General features: G+C 47.0%; 1 protein-coding gene across 2 annotated transcripts in view; it reads left to right on the forward strand.

Annotated features, from left to right (window-relative positions):
* The window catches only part of BOD1L1 (biorientation of chromosomes in cell division 1 like 1), a 500752-nt gene that overhangs the window by 225424 nt on the left and 262417 nt on the right, over positions 1–12911 (forward strand). The gene's annotated exons all lie outside the window — the stretch shown is intronic.

Genomic DNA, 12911 nt, shown 5'->3' on the forward strand with positions numbered 1-12911 from the left:
GAAGCTCGGTCAGGAAACTTGTGAGGAGGCTGGGAGACCCATTCCTAGACTTTGATTGGCTCAGATTACACTCCATTGATTCAGTCGACTCTTCTATAATATGCCATGCACACAGGTGCAGCAGCTGGCTTCTCCTTGGGCAGTTAACTTCCTGCAGGGTCAGGCGTCCCATCCCCTCTCTGTGGGACAAGCAAACTCCCAGGCACACCCAAAGCTCTTCCATCTTAAATGTACAGACTTTATGGGATTTCCCCTTACCTCTGGGGGACTGTTGGTCATGAATACCAGTCCTAGATCTCAGTAGTTTTTTCAGTAGTCTATGAAGGACTCCTTTCCTTCGTCTGGAAGGAAATCATATGAGATAGTTTGGCTCCAACTCTTACAATCCTATTCTAGGTGGGATGGTGATCCCACTGTTGGTTTCTGCAACCAGCTGGAAGCAGTTCCCTGAAGCATCTCCCTTTCATAAGAACCCTTACCGTCTGTGGAACAGGTATAATATTTGTTGAAGGTGATGACTTTCATATAAGATAGTGACTAAGCTGTCTACAAACTGATGCACCCAAATCAAATGCACTATGAAGTGTGAAGACTTCAGGAGTTTTTTTAAATTTTATTTTAAACTTTACTTTCAGTTTTTGCATAGTAATGGAAGCTGAACATTACAGTACAATCTGCGGTAGCAATGACACTAAATCACGCGCAAAAAGGAGTTACAACGACAATAATCATCGCCAATATTGTGAATTGGAAATATCATACAATTAAATGTCAAATTTGGCTGGTTAATGTAAGGGTCGAAATTTTGTAGCATCAAAAATGAAACGAGAATCATAATAAATAACACATGGCGTCCATAAAACAGTCTGATCAGTAATGAGCAGTGACCTAAATGAACAGGGGTCTGGCATCGAGTTCGGGCTGTTACTCAACTAATACCCGCAGGCGTAATGTCACCCAACACTGGTGTGTCGTGCCCAGCCCGCTTCCTGTCAATGTAATCCCGATATGGCCCCCAAATGTCTACAGGGCGGGAGGCGCAGGGGATGAAGGCGGAGTACTCTTCACAATTAACATTACAATTGGCTAAACTAGGGAGCCAAGCCAGCAGTAAAGGAGCTTTTTGCTGCCCCATAATAGACCAATTTCGCGCTTGGCCAACAGGAAGCACAGCCCTGCCAGTTTCCTGACCTTTATGGGAAAATTTGCTACATAGCCTAACAGTGCGATCTCCGGGGTGGTCAGTAGCTGCAAAGTCAGGATGTCACTCAGTGTGTCGTGAGCTTGAACCCAGTACTGGTGTATTTTAGGACATTTCCAGGCGAGGTGGGCAAAGTCGGCAAATGGGGTCAAACATTTCGGACTGTGATGAGGCCTAGTAGGATCAATTCTGTGGGAGCGGGCAGGGGTGTGATCTATCCTGCAAAGGAATTTAAAATGAAACAACTAGTGCTTGCTGTTTAACGCGATCTCCTTGATCGTTCTACAGCACCATTCCCATTGACTGTCAGTGATAGGCCTACCCAAATCCCCCTCCCAAGCAGCGCGCACTCTTGCATCAGATATAGGTCTAGATGTCCCACATTGTTTCTAAAGCTTGGAAACGAAATGTGCACCAGTTGGGCTCTGTATCAATAGTGTCAGCGATCAGGGGCAGGAGGGAATGAAGGAAAAGTGGCACGAAGCATGGAATACACCAGTTTCATTACAAAAGTGTCCATAAAGGAACAGTCTGCAAATCGGGCATCCTCCGATACAGAGAAAACACGTCCGTCGGGAAACAGATCACCTACTGTACGGATGTGAAACTTTTTCAGTGTGCGCTGTACAAGAACTTCGCCAGTAAGTGGAAACAAAGAGGGGTTAGGCCAGGGCAGTGCGGGTAAATACAGCATGTCAAGCCCAAGTAACCTACGCAACCGAACCCACGCAACCTACGCAACCGAACCCACGCACAGCATGTGGTGGAGACTGTTTGAATGTCCTGGGGATCACGCGGGAACCCCGTGGGAAGTATATTAGACAAAACGCTTGGGTGCACCAAGTCAGCCTCCGGCTTCGAATAAGGGATGCGAGCATCGTGGTGAAAACAAACATGTGTTTAACAGCATTGCCCCACGAGATAATATAAATAAAAATCAGGATTCCCAAAACCCCCCCTCTCATGCGGTAAAGTCAAGGTCCGCCAGCAAACCCGAGGCGCTTTTCCGCCCAAACAAGGCATAATAACAATGTATTTAATTGTGTGAAAAAGGTCTTAGTAAGGGGAATAGGGATATTGTTAAAAAGATACAAGAAGCGGGGGAGGACGCCCATTTTGATTATAGCAACCCTACCTGCCATCGATAGGGGCAGGCGCAACCACCGTTCAATTTGCGATTCCAGGAACCCAACGGCCTTGCCGTAATTCAGTCTGATGATGGTGGCGGTATCAAGGTGAATATACACTCCAAGATATTTAATCTCATCATGACACCACTCCAACGGGAACTCACAGGGCCAGGTAGGCATGTTTGCCGTGAGCGGAAAGATGACTGATTTATGCCAATTAATGCTGAGTCCGGAGAATTTGCCAAACCGTGCAATTTCCAATATCAAAGGTTCCAGGTTTAAATGGGGCATTCTAACATACAAGACAGAATCATCCGCATAAAGCGAGACCAGAAGAGTGCCTGTGCGAAACTGGAGACCGCGATGTAAATGCTTCTCTTGGAAATGGCGGACTAAAGGATCCATCGCCAGAATGAATAATAATGGGGACAGGGGGCAGCCCTGCCTAGTACCGCGAGATAGGGCGAAAGGCTCCGAGAGGGTACGATTTAGTCGCAACCTGGCGGTAGGCCTAGTATATAAAAGCGAAACCGTGGAGACAAAGCATTCTGGCATACCCATGTGTCGCATAACTGATAAGAAGAAAGGCCATTCGAGAAGGACCGCAGCAGCTGGGGTGGCGGGGTCAATCCTATGCAACACCGTGAATAGAGTGCGAAGATTAAGGGAAGTGGATCTATGAGGGACAAAACCAGATTGCGCCGGGGCAATAATGTACTCTATTAATAAGGCAGTCATATTACGAAAATCTTGGCAAGAATTTTATAATCAGTGTTTAACAATGATAGCGGCCTGTAGGAACTGCACATTACGAGGGCCTTTCCTGGCTTGGGGAGGAGAATAATGACGGCCTCTCTAAACGTCGGGGGGAGTATACCTGTCTCAAGCGATTCCGCGTAAACCTTGATGAGTTTCAGGGCTAAAATATCTTTGTATGTCTTATAGAAATCGGCTGAGAAGCCGTCCAGTCCAGGCGCATAGTAGCCCCGCAGTGCATCAATGGCTTCGATGATGCTATCCTGGGAAATAGGAACAGATAGAAAGTCCTGCATGTATTTTTCTAAGTATACTAAAGCAACTTCAGATAGGTATTCCCCTTGTTCCCGCAAATCACCAGTGACCCTGAAGGAATATTACTCCTTATAGTAGGTAAGGAAATGCTCACATATTTCAGGGGTAGAGTGGAACTAGTCTTCCCGTGGCCCAGACACCGCTGCTATGTAGGCGGAATCCCGCCGGTGGCCCAATGCCTTTGGTACGATTCTCCACGGTCTTTCACCCTCACCATAGCGTCTCGCGGAGCACCGCCTACTAAGGAATAGTAGCTCCCTCTCAGCTGCCTCCCTAAAGTCAAGCAATAGGGCCAGGCGTTTAGCCTCACATGAGGCGGAGGCCGATAGTAGTTGTTACCGGTCCAAGTCAGCAAAGTCCTTTTCAATACGATCCAACGTCAAGCAGAGGTCCCGCAGGACTCCAGCACGTTTTTTTCCAATGCAGACTCCTCTGATATAGGCCTTGAAGCCCTCCCAGAGGACCGCCCAGGTGGTGACCGTCCCAGTATTAAGTTCAAAATATTCTTCAATCGCAAGCCGAACTTCTTCACAGAAAACTTGGTCTAACAAAGCACCTCCAGGGAAGCGCCACTGTCGCTCGTACCCCCCCGGTCTAGGGACGCTGAGCCGGAGAATGATAGCGAGAATGATCTGAGCGTGTGCAGGGAAGGGTAAGAAGGTCGTCAAACCAACCCGCCATCCCAGGAAACACCAGCCAGTAATGTATCCTGGTCCATGTGTTATGAAACCCTGAATAGTGTGTAAAATTCGGAAGGGTTGAATGGAGCCGTCGCTCGACATCAATTCAGGAAATATGAGAGCACATATCTCTAAGGGCCTGTCGGGCACGGGGTTTGGTGTCAGGAGCCCGGTAAGTGCTGTCTCTGGATGCGTAAATTGAAATCCCCCCCAGGTATCAAGAGCCCAGGGTCAAGTGACAGGAGACGGACCTGAAAATCATTGAAAAAGGTCCGGGAATCCGTATTTGGGCCGTAAATTCCCACAAACGTAACTGTGACCCAGAGCGATTTCTTTTATAGGTTTGACAAAATTCCTGTGCCTCTGTTGGAGTGTCGAATATGCGAGGCCTGCCATCCACATCAACTCTCAATCTGGCTGGGTATAACATACCGTACCGGAGTCCCAAATTTTTCAAGGTGGCCTTGACTCTTTGATATTTACGCCTCATCTCCTGAACCATGATGGTAAAATCCGGGAAGAAAGCCAATTTGCTGCCCTGCCACTGGACGTCTTCCATATCGTGGGGCGACCGCAGAACAGCGTCCCGGTCTCGGAAGTTCATAAGCCGAGCGATAATGGTTTTCGGGGGGAGGCCCGGCCGAGGTCGAGGGCCTAACGACCTGTGAGCATGTTCAACCACAACTCCCTGCGTGAATGTCTCCCTGCCAAACAGATCAGTAAGCAGCTTTTCCACAAAAGTGTCCATACGTCCAGTGGCCATCGTCTCCGGCACGCCAATAATTCAAATATTATTCCAGCGACTGCGAGCTTCTAAATCTTCATTTTTGATATGATAGCTACTTCCTTGAGTATCTTCTCAACCCTTTCCAGCCTTTTCAAAGAAGAAGATGCTCCGTCCTCAACATCCGATACCCTAGCCTCTACGACATCCAGCCGTCGGTCATGCGTCTGAATCTTCGTGCATATGTCGGCCAATTTCTTGTCCAAATCATCAAATCGGCTATCCAGCGCTCTGAAACCTACCCGCATCTCGGTTAACATGGCTGTCGCCAGGGAGGAGGGGTCGTCCGGCCGATCAGGGGGAGCCTCCAAAGCAGGCCCAGCAGCCTTATCAAACTGCAGCTTACTCTGCTGAGGGTCCTTCTTCCCCATCGTGAGTGGAGCAAAAAGTTACCCAGTAACAGAAGAGCAGGAGCGCCACAACCCCGAGGGTCAGTAGGTAACAAAATGAGAGGCTAGAGCAAGATGGACGTCGAGTGCTAGCACCGAGTTGAGAATGCCAGCGAGGCCACTTGGAGACAGGCAGCGAAGATGTATAACCAGGCAGCAGCTGGAGACAAAGCAGGCCCCCCCTTCAGCACGGAAAGGTACCGGGACCACAGCACATAACAGACCAGGCCTCAGGGTGAACTCAGGCAGACAGGCACCCAGTACCTCAGGCAGGCACGCAACGCCATGCAGGGAGTGCAGAGACTGTAGGCATAATGGGAGGAGAGTGGAGCGCAGGCATCAGAAGCCTCCCCGCATGAATCAAAGGCAACGGTCAGCGCCAGGCACCGGCAGCGTTTTTTAAGGGCCCAGAGCCCGTTCCTTGACAGGATCATAGCGTCCAGGGGCAGAGGGGGCCCAGCAGCGCACCACATGCTGACGTGATCGCATCTGGGCGGGCCGCCACACACAAGCTGGGGCTTGGGGGGGAGACCGGGCACCCAGCGGGAACCAGCGCCGCCACAGCTCCTGGGGGACAAGCCTGGGCCCTCCCACTAGCCCACCACACCACCCGCCAAGCGCAAAAATCGAGGCCCCGGCGCGGACACGCCCCCAAGGCCTACCGAGCCCCGGGAGCCCCGCGCCATGATCGGGACCCAGAAAAGCCTCAGCCGGTTGGGCGGGGGGGGGAATGGCGGGGGGAGAGGGAACCGCAGCAAGGAGCGTGAGGGGGAGTACGGGGCAGCGGCAGAAGCCTGCCGAGGCAGCCACTCACCGCACCCGCCAGGACTTCCTTCGGGCCGGCTGCCGGGCATCGCAGACGGCAGCTCCCAGTGCAGATGTGTTCTCCGCAGTTTCAGGGGTAAGCGGTATGAGGTCTGCATAATTTTTGTGGCTCCTACATGGGGCAAATGAGAAGTAGAATCGCCCGGCCGGCGGAGCTTCAGGCGGCTGCGGCCATCTTGGTCGGTGCCGTGGCCACGCCCCCAAGACTTTGGGAGTTTTACTACAGCGAGAGACAAAGGGGCATGTCCTGCAAAGAAGATTCCATAGGCACAACAAAAAAGAGCCCTCCTCCAACCTGCACACGTCTACCATCAGCCAAATGAGCATTTGTCAGAAATGGATTATCAATGGATGCTTACTAATACATTTCACTGATGCATTTCTAAAGAAACCTGGTTCTCTTTCAGGGGATACTCATCAATAGTCATACGCACTGAATAATCCCCGCCCACGTGCGGGATCCCAGAGCACATATAAAAATACATATATATGTGTATGTTTAGACAAAACAAGTACAGAGTACTTCCAAAACATACATATATACATGTATAATTACATAAATATGAAGCCTAATGTACTTCCAATAGGCTAATATGCCAAAATTACATGGGTTTTTTAGAAAGAGAAAATAGTCTCCAATATAAACACTGCAACAGAGAACATACACGGTAATAGTGTTCCAACACAGCCCTTTATTTCCAGAAAAAAAGGCAAGTAATAGCAGGCAATTAGCTCATAGGCTGCATAGAAGAAAAAACGTTACAATAACAAAATTACTGGCACCCTCCCTTTAAGGATACCAAGGACCTGGACACCGTGCCTCTAAGACCTCTAGAAGCCCCCCTGCTCCCGTCATGCACCACAGGTGACAGTTGGGCCAGTTGGTTTTTTCGGCTCATTCTGTGAGGATCCTGGAGCTTGAGCTTGTCTGTATTTTTGGCTATTTCTAGTCAGAAATTGTTTTTTTTCTCCCTACATTTGACATTTTGACTGCTGGTAGCTGTTCTCAGTGATTTTCTGACTAACTAACAATTTGTTTCTGTCAGAAAAGCCAGCTTTATTCAATAAATCTCCTTCCTGTGGAAAGAAGATGGCAAAATCAGACCCACGCTCCGTGTGTATTGTATGTTTACCAACTTCACACATTCCTGAGAAATGCTATTACAGCCAGCATTTTTTCCAAGAGAACTCTCTGTGACAGAGAAAAGGTAAAACTTCATGCCTTGCTCGAGAGAGGAAAGGGTAATTCCAAAAGTGGCCATAAGAGCACTCTTGCTCTCAAAGAGCCCTCCTTTCAAGAAGAAAGCAGAAAATGGCACCAATCTACTTCTCCAGCATAAAAAAAGAAGCTTATCCCCGAATGTTCGCCGTTTAGATCGACGTCTAGAAAGCAGGCAAGGCACTCGTCACTGTTGAGGGACAGATCGTCGTTAAGACAAGAGCCTCTGTCACCGAGAAGTAAGTAGACTTTGAGGCATGCTACCTCGGGCTCGAATTACGCTGGTCACGAGAGACCTAAGACTCTGTCGAAGGCGAAGCACCCATCGGCGTCAAAGCACCAGTCGTCGTCTAGATCTAAGAGCGGCTAAGACTCTGCCACGAGCCTATAGACTGACAGCATCAAAATCTCCATTGCCGTCAAGTAATTTTCCGTCGCAGAACTCTGCGTCAAAGAAAGACCATAGACGGTCGACGTCTAAGATGCACTCCCGGTCCCGAGGACGATCGAAGTCGAAGGGGCCGACGTCGAGGACCTCTTCGCATAGGCGATAGTCCTCAAGCATCTCGCCGCAGGGACGGCCAACATCATAGGCGGCACAATTGGTGTCGTCGAGAGACAAAAAACCTGCGGGAGCTGCAGAAGAAGAGCCAGAAAGACCCAGATCGATGTTAAGGATACATCCTTAACATCGAGGGAAGCCTCATTATCCCCTGGCATTAATATCATCCAGGTTACACCGGAGGGATCTCCACCAGTTCCTCTACGAGGCAAATTCCTTCAAAATCACCTCTTGTTTCAGGAGGAGGTGAACAGTCTTCTGCTGAAAAATGCCATGGAAACTGTTCCAGTTCAACATCGAGGAATAGGTATATATTCCTGTTATTTTCTGGTACAGAAAAGAGGTCTCACCCGAGAATACAGACCAATACTCCACCTGAGGCTATTGAGCAAATTCATCCGCAAAAAGAAATTTCGGATGTTAGCTCTGCACCAGATCTTCCCTCATCCACATCAGGGGTACTGGATGTGTGCTATAGACCTGCAGAACGGCTGCTTCCATGTTCCGGTGTTCAAGAAACATCGAAAGTTTCTGCGATTTCAAGTGGCCCACCAGCATTTCCAATTCAGGGTCTCCTGTTCTGCCTCAAATCAGCCCCCGTACTTTTTCGAAATGCATGGCAGTGGTGTCGGGTTTTCTTGGAAAACTAAGGATTTTCATTTACCCTTATCTGGACGACTGGCTTCTGAAGAGCTTGTCACCCTCTCTGTTCAGGGTCATCTATCATACTGTCTCCAGCTACTGGGCAAATTGGGCCTACAGGTCAACTTCAAAAAATCGATCTTCAATCCGATCTTCTACCTGGGTGCTTTATTGGATACTGTAAAAGCAAGCATGTGTCCTTTGGAGGAGAAGTTATCCTCAATTAGAGAGAACTGTGGCAATCTTCTCATCTCTCAACATCCCACAGCCAGACAGGTTTCATCGCTTCTGGGTTCTGTGGCGTTGTGCATCTCCATCGTACCGAATGCCAGATTGAACATGCATCCTCTACAGCAATCTCTGGAGGACCAGTGGATGCAGACATCTGGTCTCTGGGAAGACTGTGTGATTCTCCCTCAATCGGGCAAGGATTCCATCAGTTGGGGCTTGAAGCATTCCCACCTCCTGAAAGGAGTTCTATTTCACCAGGACCCTCCTCCTCAGACACTCATTATGGATACTTCTCTTGAGGGCCGGGGGGCTCATTTGGGTCCTCTCCAAGTGCAAGGCCTTTTGTCAGAGGCAGAGCGAGTATATCACATCAACCTGTTGGAGCTGAGAGCGTTGCATCTAGCTCTCAAATCACTGTTCCCTTCTCTCCAGTCCAGCTCCCTGTCGGCTCAAACAGACAACACCACAACAATGTATTATTTGAACAAACAGGGGGGCACCAGGTCGAGACCTTTCTCTCTAGAAGCGCAGACCATCTGGAAATAGCCCCTCGCAAGAAATCTAAGTATAGTGGCCATTCACCTTCCAAGAACTCTAAACGTCCAAACAGATGTCCTAAGCCGGGATTTCGTCGAAGCACATGACTGGATGCTCAACAACGAGGTCAGGCAGGACATCTTCCTGCAATGGGGAGTGCCAGACATAGATCTGTTTGCAGACGTGGCAAACGCCAAATGCCCCGACTTCCACCAACCAAGTTCACGGGGCAATGCCCTTTTGATAAAAAGGTCTCAGACAATGCTATACGCTTTTCCACCAATTCCCTTAATTCCTGTAGTGATCAACAAATTCTACAGGGCCAGCACCAAAATGATCCTGATAGCCCCGGAATGGCCTCATCAGTGGTGATACTTGGACCTTCAGCTTTCAGAGGTTCCACACAGGAGGTTACCATGCTGCTCAGACTTGCTGACCAAGCACGAAGGGAAGGTGTTTCATCCCAGTCTGTCATCCCTGAGATTGACGGCATGATTCCTGAAGTCCTTCAGTACAGACATTTAGACTTACCTTCGGAGTGTATGAATATTCTCAAGGAAGCCAAGAGACCTTCCACAAGGATATCGTACGCTTTCAAATGGAAGCGATTTTACTTGTGGTGAATGAGCAATGGTCATGACCCAGTTCGGGGGCAAGAGCAGGTGATCTTGCCGTATTTGCTACATTTGGCAGTATTTGCTACATTTGGCAGTTCTCCATAAAAAAAGCATTTAGCAGCTATCACTGCTTACAGAAAGTCTCCTACACAGGGTACCTTTTTCCAAATTCCTGTAGTTAAAGATTATCTTGAGGGGATAAAGAAGGTTTACCCACCGATTAGGTCTTCATCTGCACCTTGGGAGCTTAACATAGTTCTGGCTAAATTGATGGGTGGTCCTTTTGAGCCTATTCACAAGGCTTCTCTACAGCACTTGTCATGGAAAGCTGCTTTCCTAGTCGCCATCACCTCTGCACGCAGGGCTTAGTGAGATCCAAGCTCTGTGTTGTACAGAACCTCATACTGTTTTTCATGCTAACAGAGTGGTGTTCAGAACCCATCCGAGTTTTCTGCCTAACGCCCTTGGGCTAAGTTAGCGTATTATAAATGTTATGTTCATTCATTCATAAGGTGGTATCGGATTTCCATATCAATCAGGTCATCACTCTACCCACATTTTTCCCCAATCCCTCAACTCCTCCTGAGAGGTTCCTTCATTCTTTAGACCTTAAGAAGGTTCTGAAGTTTTCTACCTGGACAAAACCAAGGGCTTGAGAAAATCAGACCGACTGTTTATAAACTATGGTTCCATCAATACTGGTTCTGTGGCTTCCAAAAGATCTATCTCTAGGTGGATTGTGTCTTGTATATTTTTCTGTTACCAACTGGCGAACAAAGCCCTCCCGGGAAAACCTAAGGCCCATTCTACCAGAGGAAAAGCCTCTACCACGGCTCTCCTCAGGAATGTGCCAATTTGAGAAATTTGTAAAGCAGCCATGCGGCGATCAGTACACACTTTCACTCGCCGATACTGTTTAGACTCTGACACGCAGGCGAATGCTCGGTTTGGGCAAGCCGCTTTAAGAAATCTATTTGGATGATTTCATCCTTAGAAAAGTTAGATTTGATGTATTTATACTACTACTCGTCCGCAGGGAAGTGCGTATGGGCTTGCTATTCTATTCAGTGCTTATGACTATTGATGAGTATCCCCTGGAAGAGAAGGATATGTTTAGGCTTTCCTGTTTTCAGTTTCTATTTTTGGTAAAATCTGGTGTTTTTTCTTCAGTGTTTTCAAGTGATTTCAATACCTTAAAAAACAGTTATCAGTGGTCACACATTTTCGCGCCACTAAAAACAACAAAAAAAGTGATTTTCCGGTGTTTATGGAACGTTTTGCTTTTTTTATTGCTTGCTTTCTGCACTGATATCACATGGTATATAGACAGTGTACATACATAGTATATGAGGTCCGAATAGATTTTTGCAAATTAAACTTATGTTAGTACACCATACAATACTTCTTCAGTGAGTCTTTGGTCCTGCGCGCTCACTCTTTCTTTCCCATGTAAACGTCTGTGAAAAGGCCCTCCTAACATTGGCACTTGGGACGGACAACGCCAAAACAGCCAGTACACAATTTGTTAACTCTGGCCACTGACATAGCTTTCCATGCCAATACTGGTGCACTTGAAGATTGCGATTCTTAGGGCAGGTTCTGCAACATTTGCGTTGAGTTGGGCACTCATGCTCTCAGAGTTATTGAAGCAGTCAAAAATGAAGCAGCACTTTCGAAACTATGAAGGAAATTTCCATTTAGTGAATGAAATCTAGAACTTGTACAGAGTAACACAGTGAGGTTTCATTGACTTCAAATTCCATTGGTGGTGAAGGGACATGTCTATGCATCATTCAAGCCATCTCTCATACATTGTGAAATAAACGTTCCTGAATTGCTCTTCAACATTGCTTTGCTTACCAAATGGCAAGCACTCTAACATGGAACATGTTGCAGTGCCAAAGTCACTAAAGGTGTCGCCCAGCCTACTCTCAAGGAGATGTTTCACATCTACACCAATTATGCTGAACATTTGGCTGACAAGGGTTTTTTCAGACTCTAGTTTTTTTATTATGTCCACTACAGCAGTTATGTTTTTCTGTAAAAATCTAAACATGCAGTAGAGATTACTTTTTTCACATCACTATCAATATGCAACCAAAGATCCTCATAATTCTTGCCTTTGGCATCATCACTTAGCAAAAATTCTGTAATTGCTTGCCACATCGATGATATAGCATTCATAGCCCCTTGGACCGATAAGCATCAGTTAAGGGACACAGTTGTGTTGACTCTTTCTTTGATGCCACACAAAGCACAAAATGATAAATATTTGCGTTTTAGTTCCTGTGCATAAGAAGAGAGTGCAACAGAAAGGACTAAAAAGTCAATAGCATCCCTCATTTACTCTGAAGATTGTAAAGATGCTTTCAGCATACCATCTAACAAGTGGCAAGAATCTCTTACAGGGAATCACTTACGCTCCGGTATCAATATTGATAGGTCATCACACAACTTTTTCACATACATAGCTGAATCACTGTAAATACAAACAATATCACGCCAATCTTTGTTGAACTTGGAAATAACGTTTTTTGTAGAGCATTCCAAGTGACACCGCGTTTCATGTTTTCCAAAAGTCTGGACTGGTGTCATGTTTTCACCACTATCCCAGATGCTTGGTGGTAGCACTCTTTTTGCATTTACTTGTCACTATACCTTGCATTGAATGTTCAAAGCTGAGGCGTAGGCAATTCACCTACTATGAATACTGAAACACTAGAAACTGGGGGCTGATGTATTAAGGGTTTGTACCCATTCTCTTTGGGTAAATGTGATGACACATTTTAGTAAAGCTTCTTATGAAACCAGCCATTTTACCTATCCGTGAAAGAATCAAACGCAGTCGAAATATCACATATGATTTTGATATTTCCTGATTCTCTACAGTTTATAAAATAATTAAACAAGGTCTAAAACATGCTTCAAAACCCTGCATCTTTAGACCAAAGACCACAAAACTGAAAAAAGAAAAAAGGAAGAAGAAACAATATTTTAAGTGGCATCCCTAAACAACAAAACTG

This window comes from Lissotriton helveticus, chromosome 2_2 (genome assembly GCF_964261635.1).
Source record: "Lissotriton helveticus chromosome 2_2, aLisHel1.1, whole genome shotgun sequence".
Taxonomy (NCBI): domain Eukaryota; kingdom Metazoa; phylum Chordata; class Amphibia; order Caudata; family Salamandridae; genus Lissotriton; species Lissotriton helveticus.